The following is a 17,383-nucleotide window of genomic DNA, read 5'->3' as shown; positions in this document are numbered from 1 at the left end:
TGAAGATCCACGAATCCCAAGATTGGCAGATAAGCTGCTAGCTCAAGTCCCAAGAACCGGAGGTCAGAGGAACAAGAGGCAACTGAAGAATCCAGAGGAGACAAAAGCCAGAACATCCACTTGTATTCGGATGCAAGCCACACACCCAAGGACACTCCCTTTCAACTGACTGGCTACTCACAGCAGATCCCATCATGGGGGTGATCATATATAAACACTGAGAATCATGGCCCAGCTAAGTTGACACACAATCTTAACCATCACAGAAGTTATGTTGGTTCATATCTGATATTTCCTAGGGAAGGAAACTAGAAGAGTAGACACACACTTATAACCTTCAGTAGAAAAGAAAGGCCCTAGCTTAGCCTCTATACAGGCAGAAGCTCTTTCAGATCAGTTTTAAGAAAATGAGCACCAGCATTTGGGACTCCCCATCCAGACAGCAAACCTCCAATCTCGCATGGTTTTTAGCTCCTGGCAGGTTCACTTCCTCCTGTTCCTAATAGACAATCAAAAGTATAGATAATTGTATTGCTATGCAGATTGAATGCAGCCCAACCTTCTCATCTTTTCAAGTCCATCTGTATTGCCAAATTGCCTACAAACGAGCATTTCCCACCCTGAGAGAGCCTCCATCCATTCTGAACTTTCTAGGCTGTTCTAGGCTGTCAAAGTTGACTCTGAAGGTATCAATTATTGTTTCTTTTAGTACTATGGTATATAGATTTTGACTGCCCTAACCCTGTTTTTCCAATAAGCCTTGTTAGTGTGTAATTCTGCAAAGTATGAGTATGTTTGTTTGTTTTCCAGGAACACATATATTGTATTATACCAAAATATGTATATCTATTTCCTAGGATTTTGTGAGGATTAAGTAAGTAAATAAATGTACTGTGCTTTTAGAAGTTCCTGGTACACGATAAGCATTACTTAAGCACTTGATGTTACTAAGGATGACTTTTCCTTAAACTGTGATTTTTGGTTTCTCATTTTCTGCAATTGAGTACATGTTATCCAAAAATTATAGAAACACATCATTTGATAGCATTTGTGCTCATAAAGTCAACGAATGTCCAAAATTTGATTTAAGGTAAACTTGCTTGGGCTTATGACAAATATGAGCCCCGGTGTTGCACTGGTTAAGAGCTCACCTGCTAACCAAAAGGTCAGCTGTTCGAATCCACCAGCTGCTACTTGGAAACCCTGTGGGGCAGTTCTACTCTGTCCTACAGGGTCCTATGAGTTGGAATCGACTTAACAGCTCTAGGTTTGGTTTTTGGTTTTAATCACAAATAAACCACACATAGACACCTAAATTGAGATTTGCGACTAATTAAGAGAGACTGGTTTTTAGGTGTGAATGGAGGTAGGGTGCAAAGTCTGAAGCGATTCTAATACCAAACCCAACTCTGATACATAGGCCTGAAAATGACAGGTCAAGGATAACATAAATTTTAGACATCGACAGAGAAGAAAGATGTCTTCATTATAGGAGAGAAGGTAATATGTAAAATATAAAGCCAAAGCAATTGGTATTCTATAGCAAAGATGCCTGGACTATAGTGATGAGCTATTAACAGTCCTGAAGAAATTTTCTCCAACTCTTGACAAATCGGATAAAAGTTTTAGGAGTAGAATGTGCACCACAGGCATCAGCATAAGCCTTTTTTCACATTAGAAATTATGAAGAGGTGTCAAAAGATTTTAAATCTGCTGTGTTAAAGAACAAAGCTTGTCCCTACTTATTGAAGTTCAAATGTGTTAGTCTCAAGGGAGAAATGTTCAGCTTGAGAGTGTTCTGTGATCATCACAAACCCTTGAGGAAGACATTTAAAAGTCTTTTACACTGATTAAGCTCTTGAGTAAAACACAACACACACACACACTCTGATAGTTAAGGTTGTATGTTAACTTGGCTGGGCCATGATTCTCAGTGGTTTGGCAGTTATATAATGATACAGTTTGGCAGTTATGTAATGATGTAGTTATCCTCCATTTTGTCATATAAAGTAATCACCTCCATGATGTGATCTGATATGATCAGCCAATAAGTTATAAAGGGAGTTTCCTCAGGGATGTGGCCTGCATCCAATATATATGGATGTTTTGGCAAATCTCGCTGGTTTTTACTCACTCCGGATCCTACATCTGTCTCGTCATCGTCTGATCTCCAGTTCTTGGGACTTTGTGCCAGCAGCTGGCTGTGTTGCCTGCTGATCTTGAGATTCATCAGCCTCCATAGCCTGTGGGCTAGCAGCCTGCTCTCTGACCTGTCGATCTTGGGTTTTGTCAGCCCCTGCAGCTATGTGAGTTAGGAGACTTTTTTACACTTACCTCCAGCCTGATGCCTGACCCACGGGCTTGGGACTTGCCAGCCTCTAAAACTGCATGAGCCATTTCCTTGGGCTAAATCTCTCTTTCTCCCTCTCTCTTTCTCTCTGTATGTATATATGTATATATGCTTCGCTGGTTTTGCTTCTCTACAGAATCCTTCCTAAGACACACACACACACACATGCGGATCCCAGACAATCAAAGATATAGGTAACTGTATCACTCTATGAGTTGGAATTGACTCGATGGCACTGGGGTACTGGGTATCACTATATGGATTCAGGAGGCCTGGTAGCACAGTGGCTAACAGCTCACCTGCTAAACAAAAGGTTGGCAGTTCAAATCCACCAGCAGCTACTTGGAAACCATATGGGGCAGTTATCCTCTGTTCTATAGAATTGCTCTGATTTGGAACTGACATGACAGCAAAGGGTTATACAGATTGAAATCAGGTCTCTGGGTAGAAATAGGGAAAAAGTCACCCAGGATTGTATACTAGTCTACACTCTTAACAACAGTCTATATAGTGAAAACCTAATATTGAATTCAGAGTATCTACAGGAACGTTACATGACAATGTTGAAAATCATATCATTAAAGTCTGAGTATATAGCCACAGTGAGAGAAATGTAATGATTACTAAAGAAAGTTTGCAAACTCATACTCAAAGATGGTGAGGAACTGTAATGGGTTCTAGTAGTTCTAGAGTCAGGGGCTAAGGCCAAGGACTTAGGGACCTTCTTGTTTTTTCTCCCAGATGAAAATTGGAAAATGTTGGGCCACACTTAGATCACTTACTACAACATCCACTTGGTTGCACTAGCCATCTGAGTAATCTTCAATTTGTGCCTCTTTCTTACTACCTTTTTCTGTTCTGCACCATCAAATCTTAGAGAGGCTGAAGGCAGTCATATTGGTTAACTGTTAGAACCAAAATTCTTAATCTGGCCTTACTTTTCCAGTCTTCCTACTAAAGGGAGTTTTGGCTTTGTCCATCAGGCTTTTCTGTCCACCACTCTCTGGGAAATGATCTGAAGATGCCCAATCAGCTTTTTGGAATCATGTGATACAAAACAAAGATAATAGGGAGAGATGACAAGAAAGTATGGGGTCACAAAGGTCAAGAAGAGTCCAGGGCTGGAAAAAGAATAAACATGCACAGGGCTAGAAGTGCAGGAAAATGATTTGGAGAAGAGCATTTGGACAGAGGTATGGGAGCAGTTTTGGCAAGGGAAAGAAGTAGGAGAGAAGTTGGATCTAAATATGTTAATTGCACTCTGTGTATTTAGATCCTTTTCATGGTTTTAGAAAAATACTAGTAAAGACCTTGAGTAACTTAAAATGTTTTTTCTTGCTATCTTACCTTTATTGAATCAAAACATTGCTCTGAGACAGAACCATGTGGACCTCTGGGTTCATAAAGCTGGCCAAAGGAGACATGATGACCTGAACTTGGTTAGTGGATATGGAAGGCAATATAGTCCCACATCCAGATGTCTCTCCATTCCCATAGTCTCTATTTTTACTTAGTGCCTCATCATATTTCATTTAGAATACTGCAACCATTCTTTCTTCTATCTTTCTGAAAATCCATCCTCTTTCTTGTTTCATAACCTCGTCTTATTGGAGGCTTTGCAATTTAATGCACAAATTTTCTCACTTAGCACCTCCATGAAATTAAAGATGAGATAGCATTATTTCAGCAGATCTCCTGAGCTGTCTTAGTGTCTGTCCTAAGATTTCTCCTGAAAGAAAACTTTAGAATATGATTTGGCTGAGTTGCCAGCAGCAGGATTTTTTAGGGTTGTAGGCATCCTTTTCCAAGGATGGACATTAAGCTCCAAGAGACAGGTAGGATTCCAATGAGATAAGCAAAAGAAAAAAATGATAAAATAGTAGGAAAAATCTATTAAAGCTTTTAAAGATCCATTCTTACAGAACTATTGTTTTCCAAGCTCACTAATAACTCAATTACCTAGTGCTGCCGTAACAAAAAATACGACAAGTGTTGTCTTTAAAGAACAGGAATTTATTTTCTCACAGTTTAAAGGGCTAAAAATGTGACTTCAGGGAGTATCTCTATGAGGAGATCCTTCCTTGTTCCTTGTTCATAGTTCTGGGAGTTTCTTGGCTTTTCTTGGTGATCTTTGTCATCTGTCTCCCCTCTGTTTGTGTCTATTCTGATCACAAGTGATTAAGTTTAGTACCCACCCTACTCTGGTATGACTTCATTAACATAACATTAACACAACAAAAGAAAAATCCCTATTTCCTAACAGGTCATATTTACAGGTACAGGGGCTAGGACTTTAATACATATTTTTGGACGACACAATTAAATCCGTAACAACTGAGGAGTAAGAAGTTGCTTCTGACAGAATCTGCATAGCTAAAACTACAGTGAAATACCCAGAGTAAAGAAGATATTCTTCCTGAGAGCTTCCTGAGGGATGGTGAAGGCTGTTCTCTCTTTCACTTGATAGAACCTCACATCTCACTGAGAAGCTAGAATGTTGCTCCTGAGAGACAAGCTACAATCTGGGAAGGGCAGATTCAATTCCTCCGCTGAAGCCAGTTCTCTTTCTTGTCCTTTTCTCCCTTTCCACACAAAAACTCAGAAGTAACTTTACCTGTCATTGTTTTAGAGCTGATGTAATGAATTTTAAGCTACTAGAAAAAAAGCTAAATCATTTTTTTTCAAGTATTTTTATTTTAATGTGATTTTGACTGGTCTCTCTCAACATAAAAGATGAAAACAAAGCAAAACAACAACATTGCCATAGAGTCGATTCCGATACATAGTGACCCTATAGCACAGAGTAGAACTGTGTCACAGGGTTTCCAAGGAACACCTGGCAGATTTAACAAAATTTATTGAAATCATAAACCCTCCTAAAATTAGATTGTCTTTGCTTTCCTCCAGTGTCAGTACGTTCCTGAGTCTGTCTTTATTCCTGGTAGATTTAAACTGCCCAACTTTTTGTTAGTAGCCATACCTCTTCACCACTGTACCACCAGGGCTCCAAAAAACAAAACAGCAAGAAAATAAAATGAGGACTAAAATTTTGGAATTCTTTGTGTCAATGAATGATTTATTTAGTTACACAACAAAAATTAATTGAGAGTCCACTAGGTGTCAAATATTTTGCTGGGTGCTACAGATATAGCAGAAACCCTGGTGGTGTAGTGGTTAAGTGCTACACTTGCTAACCAAAGGTAGGCAGTTCAAATCCACCAGGTGCTCCTTGGAAATCCTATAGGGCAGTTCTACTCTGTCCTATAGGGTTGCTATGAGTTGGAAACAACTCGACGGCAATGGGTTTGGGTTGGTTTTGGTTATAGATATAGATATGAATAGGACATAGCCCCTGCCCTCAGGTTGAATAAAAACTAGTGAAGGATTCAGAGAAGTAGTGATTATAGTGCACACCCTTTTGTATCATTTATTCTAACCCTTAAGAACAGGGTACTGAGGAAGCACAACTAAAAGAAGCCTAACTGAACTGGGGGGAACACAGGGGACATGATGATATTCAGGGATGGACTAAATTTCAGAAATAAAGACTGGTTCAGGAACATATTAATGCTGGGGGAAAGGGAAGATAATCTAATTTGAGCAGGGTTTATGATTGCAATAAATTTTGTTATATTTTTGCAACCTTTTCTTCACCCATCACACACATTTTTTTCAAATAGAAATTTTCACTCATTCATTCAATATTTATTGAGTGTCTCTTACGGGTCAGGCATTATGCTAACATATTAGTAATCCCGCAGTGAAAAAGGCAGTTGAGATTTTCATGGCACATAGCCTATAGGGCCTAAAACTCAGATCATGCAAATAAGTGAAGTCAGCCAAGGGTATTGTGATAGATAAAGGTGAGGACTTAATAAACTTGACAATACTCCCTCTCGCCTAAAGGCATTAACATTTAGATTATTCAGTAATACCGTGTAGGTAAAGTAAACATAAGGAATCATGGTGGTGCAGTGGTTAAAGGAACCAACTGCTAACCAAAAGGTTGGTGGTTCGAAACCACCAGCGAATCCATGGATGAAAGATGTGGCAGTCTGCTTTGGTAGAGATTTCCAGCCTTGGAAACCCTATTGGATCGCTATGAGTTGGAATCAACTTGACAAGAGTGAGTTTGGTTAAAGTAAACATATTTGCAGGGCAGGAATCACTCACAAGATGCCAGCTGGAGACTTCTGCAAGAGCCAGAGAAGTCATTGCTTCCCACTTAAAGTACAGAGGGGACTGTTCTGCAATACAGCTTCTGGAGGAAGTCTGAGTAATTCAGTAGAACACAAAAGTAAAAGGAAGACATGGCTTCTGGGGCCCTAACAGATATGAGCCAGCACTTCTATGCTCGGCTGTGGAGCCTCAGGTTGTTAACACTAAAGAAAGTGTCACTATGCCACCTTTTTCCCATTTCTCACTCTTTCTAGTTATTTGCTAACATGTGATACCTGGATAGCTGATTCACTTTCACTTCTCTTCATGGCCCTAATTTAGGTTTTCAACGAAAGAAATGAATCCAGAAGATATAAAAAACCATTAGAGTTACGATTTTGCTGAGCTGCAGGAGGAGACCACAAGGTAAGGGAAAATAATTTTCTGGTAGAAGCATGAAGAGACCCAGTCACTTCAAACTTTGAGAGGGATGTTGAAGGATGGTCCCTCCTAACTCCCTCCAGTAAAAAGGAGCTTTCTATTCCAGTTTCCATCAAGTCAGTTCTGATTCATGTGCTTCATAGAGTTTTCAATGGCTGGTGTTTGGGAAGTAGATTGCCAGGCCCTTGTTCTGAGGCACCTCTGATAGGACTCGAACTGCCAAACTTCCAACATTTTAGTTAGCAGCCTAGCATGACTGAGCATGTTAACTATTAACCATCTGCACCATCCAGGGAGTATAACCCCTAAATGTGAGGGGAGGGATGATGTGTGAATCCCTGAAGGGTTCAAACTCCTCTGAGATTAATACCAAAGAAAAGCATCCCCTCAGAAAGGCAGCGTCAGGGGAAAGCCCAGCCCCTACCCCAAAGCAGCAGCTTAGCAAGCTGACCATCACCAGAGGAAGATAACCTGGTAGCCATGTGGAAGGGTGTGAGCACTGTGGAGATGCAGAGATGGGGGAACACAGGGGAGTGGCAGAGCCCTGAGATGGGAGCATAGGGTGGTTCCCCCCACAGTGCTCATTTGGGCCACTGTGAGGGAAAAACAGTACAAGTGGGGAGCAAAGAGCCACAAGGCTGGGAGCAGATTTGGAGAAATTTCCTAGCTGTGGAAAGAAAGGTTAGTAGGGTCAACAGCAAAGTATTGTAAAGTTGCGAGCCACAGTGGGACCCTACAAGTGAGGTAAAGGATGCGTGGGAGAATTGTTGTTGTTGTTGTTAGGTATGTACAACAAAGCGAAACAGGACCTCATCCGGCACCATCCTCACAATCGTTGTTATGCTTAAGTCCATTGTTGCAGCCACTGTGTCAGTCTGTATCATTGAGGGTCTTCCTCTTTTTCACTGACCCTCTACTTTACCAACCATGATGTCCTTCTCCAGGGACTGATCCCTCCTGACAACATGTCCAAAGTATGCAAGGAGTAGTCTCGCCACCCTTGCTTCTAAGGAGCATTCTGGTTGTATTTCTTCTAAGACGGATTTGTTCATTCTTTTGGCAGTCCATGGTATATTCAATATTCTCCTCCAACACCACAATTCAAAAGCATCAATTCTTAGGTCTTACTTATTCATCATCCAACTTTCACATGCATAGGAGGTGATTGAAAACACCATGGCTTGGGTCAGGCACACCTTAGTCTTCAAGGTGACACCTTGGTTTTTAACACTTTAAAGAGGTCTCTTACAGTAGATTTGCCCAATGCAACGCGTTTTTTGATTTCTTGGCTGTTGCTTCCATTGCGGTTGATTGTAGATCCATGTAAGATGAAATCCTCGATAACTTCGACATTTTCCCCATTTATAATGATGTTACTTATTGGTCCAGTTGTGAGGATTTTTGTTTTCTTTATGTTGAGGTGTAATCCATACTGAAGGCTGTAGTCTTTGATCTTAATCAGTAAGTGCTTCAAGTCCTCTTCATTTTCAGCAAGCAAGGTTGTGTCATCTGCATAATGCAGGTTGTTAATGAGTCTTTCTCCAATCCTGATGCTCCATTCTTCTTCAACTGGTCCAGCTTCTCAGATTGTTTACTCAGAATACAGACTGAACAAGTATGGTGAAAGGATACAACCCTGATGCACACCTTTCCTGACTTTAAACCATGTAGTATCCTTTTGTTCTGTTTCAACGACTGCCTCTTGATCTATGTACAGGTTGCACATGAGCACAATTAAGTGTTCTGGAATTCCCACTCTTCGCAACATTACCCATAATTTGTTATGATCCACACAGTCGAGTGCCTTAGCTTAGTCAATAAAACACAGGTAAACATACTTCTGGTTTTCTCTGCTTTCAGCCAGGATCCATCTGACATCAGCAATGACATCCCTTGTTCTGCGTCTTCTTCTGAACCCAGCTTGAATGTCTGGCAGTTCCCTGTGGATATACTGCTGCAGCCACTTTTAAATGCTTTTCAGCAAAATTTTACTTGTGTGTGACATTAATGATATTGTTTGATAATTTCTGCATTTGGTGGGATCACCTTTCTTGGGAATAGACATAAATATGGATCTCTTACAGTCGGTTGGAAAGGTATCATCCTCCAATTTTCTTGGCATAGATGAGTAAGTACTTCCAGTGCTGCATTTGTTTGTCGAAATATCTCAATTGGTATTCCATCAATTCCTGATGCCTTGTTTTTCACCAATGCCTTCAGTGCGGTTTGGACTTCTTCCTTCAGTACCATTGGTTTCTGCTCAATGGTACCTCTTGAAATGGTTGAGCATCGACCAATTCTTTTTGGTATACTGACTCTGTATTTTTTTTCTATCTTCTTTTGATGCTTCCTGCGTTATTTAATATTTTCCCCATAAAACCCTTCAGTATTGCAACTGGAGTCTTGAATTTTTTCTTTAGTTCTTTAAGCTTGAGAAATGCTGAGCATGTTGTTCCGTTTTGGTTTTTCATTGCCAGGTCTTCGCACATGCCACTATAATACTTTAGTCTTCTTAAGCTGCCCTTTGAAATCTTCTGTCCAAGTTTTTCACTTCATCATTTCTTCCTTTCACTTAAGCTACTCGATGTTCAAGAGCAACTTTCAGAGCCTCTCTTGACATCCATTTTGGTCTTTTCAATGATCTCTTGCTTTCTTCGTGTATGATATCCTTGATGTCATTCCACAATTTGTCTGGTCTTCAGTCATTAGTGCTCAAATCTATTCTTGAGAGGGTCTCTGTCATGGATTGAATTGTGTCCCCTGAAAATATCTGTCAACTTAGCTGGGCCATGAGTCCCAGTATTGTGTGATTGCTCACCATTTTATGTGATTTTCCTATATGTTGTAAATCGTTTTACTATGATGTAATAAGTTGGATTAGTAGCAATTATATTGATGAGGTTTACAACATTGGGTAGCGTCTTAAGCCAATCTCTTTTGATATGTAAAAGAAAGAAGCGAGCAGAGAGACAAGGGAAACTCATACCACCAAGAAGCAGCGCTGGGAGCAGAGCGCATCCTTTGGACCTGAGGTTCCTCTGCTGAGATGCTACCAGACCAAAGGAAGGCTGTTGACAAGGACCTTCCTCCAGAGCCAACAGAGAGAGAAAGCCTTCCCCTTGAGGCGGCACCCTGAATTCAGACTTCTAGCCCACTGGACTGTGAGAGAATAAACTTATCTTTGTTAAAGCCATCCACTTGTGGTATTTCTTTTGTAGCAGCACTGGATGACTAAGACAGTCTCTCAATTCAGATAGTATATACTCAAGGTCGTATTTTGGCTCTCGTGGACTTGTTCTGATTTTCTTCAGTTTCAACTTGAACTTGCATATGAGCAATTGATGGTCTGATCTGAAGTCAGCCACTGGCCTTGTTCTTACTGATGATATTGAGCTTTTCCATAGTCTCTTCCCACAGATGTAGTCAATGTGATTCCTGAGTATTCCGTCTGGTGAAGTCTACATGTATAGTCACCATTTATGTTGGTGAAAAAAAATATTTGCAATGAAGAAGTTGTTGATCTTGCAAAAATTCAATCATGTGATCTCTGGCATCATTTCTATCACCAAGGCCATATTTTTCAACTATGGATCCTTCTTCTTTGTTTCCAACTTTCACATTCCAATCTCCAGTAATTACCAATGCATCTTGATTGCATGTTTGATCAATTTCAGACTGCAGAAGTTGGTAACAAATTTTCAACTTCTTCATCTTTGGCCTTAGTTGTTGGTGCGTAAATTTGAATAATAGTCATATTAACTGGTCTTCCATGTAGGGGTATGGATATTATCCTATTACTGACAGAGTTGTATTTCAGGATAGATCTTGAAATGTTCTTTTTGATGATGAATGCAATGCCATTCATCTTCAAGTGGGAGGGATGGCATTCCTGTAATGCTGCTTTTGTTGCTGTATTACTTGGCTCCCCTTGGTTGGGGGTGGTAATCTGGGAAACATTGTTTACATATGCTTGTCCTCTATAAAACCCCCATCAAAAAGATAAAACAAATAGTAACAATTGGAGAGTGAGCACTTTTTTCCACTTTTAGAGTCTTCTAGAAACCTTTCTATCCCTCGATGTCACGGTAGCATTATCCAGCCTGGGTGTATATTCTCTGTTCCATCTGGTAGTGATAGACTTCCAAATGCCTCCCACTTGTGAAAAAGAAAGAGCCAAAAAGGTTTTAATGAGGAATTGGTTTAATAGAGCCTCTTGAAAAGTAGCCACATAGTCTATTAGAAAAACCACAAAACGTTTGCACAAGCGTAACATTTTGGGCGCATATATAAAGCTTAAAATCAACTAAAAACCATTCCATACATTCCAAAGAATGCAGATTTACTAAAAATATCTAGGCATAACCTGAAATTTTATACACTAATGCTTTTGGCAGATGGGTTTGTTGTTGATGTATGTTTATGTCTGAATTTGAAAACCAAACTTTTCAGCAGCTTAGAGTCAGAATACAGGCTTTCGAGGGAGGCAAATTACTCATCCCATTTATATTAGCACTCTGTTAAGTAAAGGTGATATTAAATAAACACAAGTCTACTTTTACTGTTTCAACAAAACCCCTAAATGGCCCTTTAACTCTTGCTTCCATATCTTGTTTATTCTGCTCCTAATAGACTCTCACAGGTTTTTCTTTTTCTTCCGAAGACTGATCGCAGTGAACAAAATATTTGAAGACTAATGCCAAAACTCATCAGGAAGAATTTTTCATAAGGAAATTTGTTCTAACAAATTTGGGAATGGTAATTTAGTGCAACGCAGGCAAGGGGAGTCACAGAGGTCATGAAATGTAATTAGGGTTATTATACTCACAGCTTCCAGAAACCAGCAGGCACCGTGTGCCTTGATGCAGGGCCACAAAGGGGGTTGCACCTAGGGATGAAGCTGCAATTGTAGGAGTGGGCTTATGTATGGCAAGTAGGATGAGGTTAGCCAGGTAGTGCAGGCTTGGGGAGTGAGGAGGGGGACTGGGCATTATGAATAATTCTGCAGGCTCGGGGGACGTAGGTACTGTCTCTAGCTGTCGGGTACTTAGCCTCAGGGTGATTAAGATGGGTACATAGTGGCCCAGGAGTGTGAGAACCTGATAAGGGGAGTGATAGGAGAATGGACTTAATCAATTTCTCAAGAAGGAGAACAGCTTCCAGATAGGACCTCAAAACTTTGTCAAGATGGCATTTTAAGAAAATTATATTGCGGAGTGATAATATCTTTTTTTATGCCCTTGTTGCAAATTCTAAGATGTTGACTAAAGCAATTTATATCCTTGTGTTCTTCTCTTCTAAGGTTGAACAAGGGACCTACGAACTGCCTTTGGGAAGATTTACCTCCATGCATTTTAATAGTCTCTATTCTTGGATACTAGCTAACTCTGATTTGCTGTACTTCTTCTCTTAGCAGATCCCTCAGATTAAGCACTTAAATTTACAAGCTGAGTAATTACCGAGCATATACGTTGACAGGTCAACAGTCTCAAACAAGCAATGAACAAACTTGCTACATATGCTCATCTCACCACAGATGCTTCCCTCCCCATTCTGTTTTTTTTAAGTGCATCAAATATTAATAAACGCACTTGTGAATGCTCTTACATATGTATCTAAGATAATCTGATTTTGTGCCCAAATCCATCTTTACTAAGTTACAGAATCTTTATATAGGCAAATCTTTTGTAATCGAAAATTCCTGAGGGTGGCATAGCACTATCAACACAGATTGCTTAAAGCAGCAAGGCAAAAGAGATTGATCGGCGTGGTTTAAACTCAACCAAGTACCTGGAGAGATATAAAACCAAATGATGGCTATTTAGGAAATTCACAATCAGGGCCAAGGCTGCAGTCATGTGGGACACTGACTGAAATGACTCTGGGGCTGCATATTGGGTAAATTATCAGCCAAATCTATGTGATCAACAGTAAGGCTAATTTTATTACAGTCCATTTAGAACCTGCTAAAAAGCCATGGGTAGCATAAAAGTGAAAAATCTTTCCTTCATGTGGAATGGGAAAATGATTTTTAACCGATAGTGTTCTAAAAAATATAATGGACTCTTCTCACTTAGCAGTGTCACTGACTATGTGCAGAACACTGTGGGTACATTGAAAGTAAAGCTAGGCTTCAGGCAAAATGATTTATAGTAAGTAATGGGAAGAGTAGGTGGTTGCAAACGTTCCAAGCTTAAAAGCTGGAGACCTGTGTTTGGGTCCCGGTTTAATATTTACTACCTAAGCAATATGAACAGACATTTAAGTTCTCTGAACCTGGGTTACCTCTGAACCTGTTGGCAGCCCTGTCTGACACAGGTTTTTGTGAAGGTCCCGTAAGGTCTTAGGCTCTTCTCCTATGGTGGATGATATGGTGAATTGGCAACATTATACTAGAACCACTTAAGTAGACCATGCTGGTTCTCGGCCCATGAGGCTTTTCACTTGTTAGTTTCACTTGTTTCAGCGATGATTGATTTATTTTATCTTCTGTCGTTTCCCTATGCAGTTGAAGGTTAAGTGTAATGGAGAGTTACTGTATAGGGAAAAGTCTGGGGTTTAGAGCCAAAAGGTCTAGCTCTAACACGTAATTGTGGCCAGGGCAAGTTACTTGCCTAAATGATAATGGCTATGAGATGATAAGGATGATGGTGAGGAGGAGGAAGATCAAGAACAAGAAGAAACAACTAAATTTTCTGAAGTGCTTACAGGTTTACAGAGGACTGCAGTAAGGTTCGTACATCTTGTTATTAAGTCCTCACATCAATCTTGTTACCATACTCATTTTATGAGAAAGGAAACCGAAACTTAAGCTGAAGGTTAAAAATTTCACGTGACTTGCCAAATTAATCAGTGTAGTATACAGTCAATAATATGAACCCACATAATCTGATTCCAGGATCCTTGCTATTACCTATTGCACTCCTGCAACATGGTAATAGTGACTAATTTAGGGTGGCTGTGAAGGGGTAGGGTTGCTGAGTCAGAATCGACTTGACGGCAATGGGTTTGGTTTCACTGTAAAGCACATTCAAAGGTTGGTGGTAGTGGTTAATTTCTGACTTCCGAAGGTTAACAGCCTCAGTAAACTCCTCGGGGGATAAAATTTTGACAAATTTCTTCTCTGCATTACCTCTTTCTTGAATTTGAACTTGAGAAAAGACAATTCATGATAACCTCAGAAGAGCTTCCAAGGACATTATGCATTATAATAGTTTCTCACTCCACTAACAATAGGATGACCACAAAGAGGATTTTCAAAAAGTCAGGGTTGTTATGTTCTTGGTCAGTGATTAGGTTTTTGTTTTTATTTAATAACAATGATGATGACAAACGTGGAAGCTCTTGATTATGGAATCTTTGGAATAAATCTCTATAGAAAAAAGAATGGTTACTCACCTCTTTCAGTTTAGCTTTGGTTTAAGCCTACACAGTTAACAGTTAAAGATGACTTTTTATTATATCCCTTCTAAATCCTTATGAAGCTGTGACGCTGTGAATTTTTAATGATAATTTTTCTTTAACAAACCACTTGAGGTAGGCACTTGATAACAAACCCTTTCTTTGTTAAACTTGCTAGAATTGCCATAAGATTTTTAGGGACAAATAAACTTTTTATTGAAACTTCTTATAAGCAGTCCAAAAATGTGCATATATGTTTGCATGTATATGAATTAGCTTAATTTCCTTTAAATTGGGTAAAAAATGATAAAACACTCAAGATCTGGTAAACTGATATTTGGATGTAGGTATTGTTATGACAGTTTTAAAAGCTTGATTATGTTTTAATGAAGATGAGATGCAGCATCAAAGACAGTGTTTGAGATATTTTACAGTGAAAGCTGACATTTATGGCTATTGGTACAATGCGTTGGTTACATTGGCAGTATTATTATTGCTTTTGTGGATAATAGTTTTTTGGATATTGCTTTTGAAATCTTTCTGACATTTTTTTCTCAACTTGAGTGTTTTAAGTATACAAGAAAACTGAGCTCTGGGGTAAAAGATGGATGCTTACTGAACAGGTAGCTTTTTTAAAAAATCACTAATTCTGACTAAGGAATGTTAAAGAAGGCAACAAAATTTCAACAGGACTGGTCATTAATACATAAAATAAAACTAAAGATAGTGAAATATTCTCCTTGGGGGGAGTCACCTGCATACAGGTCAGCTTTCCTGGCCACACAAGGATGGCTGTGGGTTTAAGGGATGGCTTTGCCTGTGAGTGGAGGTATATAGCTGCCCCCTTGACAAGATTTGATTTAAGGAATACTGGAATGCTTAACAGCAAACCCCTCTCCAATGCCTATTTCTGTGGTTGTCAGGACATTGACAACCTTTGCTAAAATGCTAATATTAGTTGGTGTGGTGGTATTTTAATTCTTGCCAACCCTAACACCTTAACTCAAATACATTTAATAAGATTTGCCTACAAAAATAGGCAACTTCTAGGAGAGTATCAAACATGGACTATATGCTTTTAGTTTGGAGGAGTGTGGAAGGAAGAAGTTCTGGAGTATGTGGTAATTCCTGGTATTGTGAGATTTGGCTTGGACACCATAGTAGAAGGATGGAGGTTGACATGAGGGACACCTGTTTCACTCTCTTGGACAAGGGTAGATGCTGAGAGGGGTGCAATACAGAGGCGAAACACACTGAGGACAACCTTTGTCTTCCCAATTTGGTTTAGGATCAAACACACTTAGATTTTATTTTCTTGTAGAGTGCAGTGCAGCTGGGATGACACATGTACAGGATATGCTATGAAAAGGATCCTGGAACAAAAAAAAAAATCTCTAAATATATCCATCCTGCATCACCAGTAACAATCTCGGCTGTTTTTATCACTGTGCAGGCCAGTAGGGCTTTGAGTACTCAAGGGGAGGAGTGGTGTATCTAAAGCTCAGCAAAGTATTGTTAGATTTCCCTGTCTTTTCCCACACTGAAAGAGCAGGGAAGGATGATTATTTATGAAGTGAGCACCAGGAAACAAGACAGTCTGGATCTGTTGGGTTACAGTGGCCATGTCCTGAAGAGAATGGGAAAGATCATTGTACTGATGTCAACCTGGGTGGATTTCTGTAGGAACGTGGCAAAAGTCTCTGTCAGTCATCCTGTTCTATTCAGCAGTTCAAATGAAATATTATGTCAATCAAATCCAGAGATTGAAAATTAGGAAAAACAGTATGTTGGATAAACAAGCAGGAGTCTAACTTTAAAAAGTTACAATGCTTGGATAAATGCAACCAAGAAATATAAGATCTAAAGGCAAAGTTACATGTTTAGGTTGAAAAGTCAAATGGTACAGATCTAGGGTAGAGGATATTTGGCTTAGTCAACTGTGAGCTTAATGAATAAAGAGCAGATGTGTCTGCCAAGAAAGCTCATGTGGTTTAGGCTAGGTTTATGGAAAGTGTCTAAGTGGTCTTGCTGGATTTTGTGCTGATTAGACCTCACCAGGAATCATCTGTTCAGTGATCATTAAAGCTATTCCTGAAGGGAGTCCAGAAGGAGAGGTTTGGAATGGCTAGTGGTCTACAAACATATCATATGGTTGTAGGAGAATGTGATGTTTAGTTTATAGGAATGAATACTTGAGGGAGGGCACATGATGGGTGGTCTCTGAATATGGTGTTTTTACGTTTAAAAAAGATGGATTAGATTTATTCTGTGTAGCCTCAGAGGGCAAAGCTAGAACCAATGTGTCCAAGTTTTAGGGAGAAAAAAGATATTGGTTTACTATGAAGGAGGATTATAGATAATGTGGAGGCAGCATCCTGTGTGGGGACAGTGGTTATCTGAAGTGTTTATTCATAGAGGCACTGAGTTATTCCAGGGAAAGTCAGAAATCCAGGGGAAAAGGCTGCCTTTGGAAGTGGTATTTTCCATTGCTGGAGGTGCTTAGAAATAGGCTGAAAGATTATTTTTCAGGAATGTGGTTATATCTGGGGGCCATTTAAGCTCTTCTATCTTGAATTTCTGTGGTGGCTTTTAGAGAAAAGCTGAAAAACAGGTAATTGCTAAACTTCTTTTAAGGAGAAAGAGAAAATTGTTCATTTCATGTAATTTGTTCATATGATCATTTTTCTCCCATTTTGATCTCGTTAGTGGTCATAATCCCTCTGTATAAATAAACTGTTATTTGTCACTTGCAGTGCCCAATTATATTTCTCTAAATACAGGTAGATATTTTAACATTTGAATAAATTCTGCAGTTTTCTGTGCCAGAGAGTTGGACCCTTCCCTGTAACTTCCACACATTATTTGACTCTGTTATCTATGCTCACCTCAAAACAGAGTTGTGAAAGGTGCACCATGAGAATAGTTAATAAAGTTACGAATGAGTAAAGTGTCTGGATACCATATATTTTATGAAACTGGCTTAATTTCTGTGAACATCATTTCATTAGTGGTTGAAAAGATCTCACCACCTGGCAC

This window comes from Elephas maximus, chromosome 1 (assembly GCF_024166365.1).
Source record: "Elephas maximus indicus isolate mEleMax1 chromosome 1, mEleMax1 primary haplotype, whole genome shotgun sequence".
Lineage (NCBI taxonomy): Eukaryota > Metazoa > Chordata > Mammalia > Proboscidea > Elephantidae > Elephas > Elephas maximus.
Note: the sequence above shows the minus strand (reverse complement) of the source record.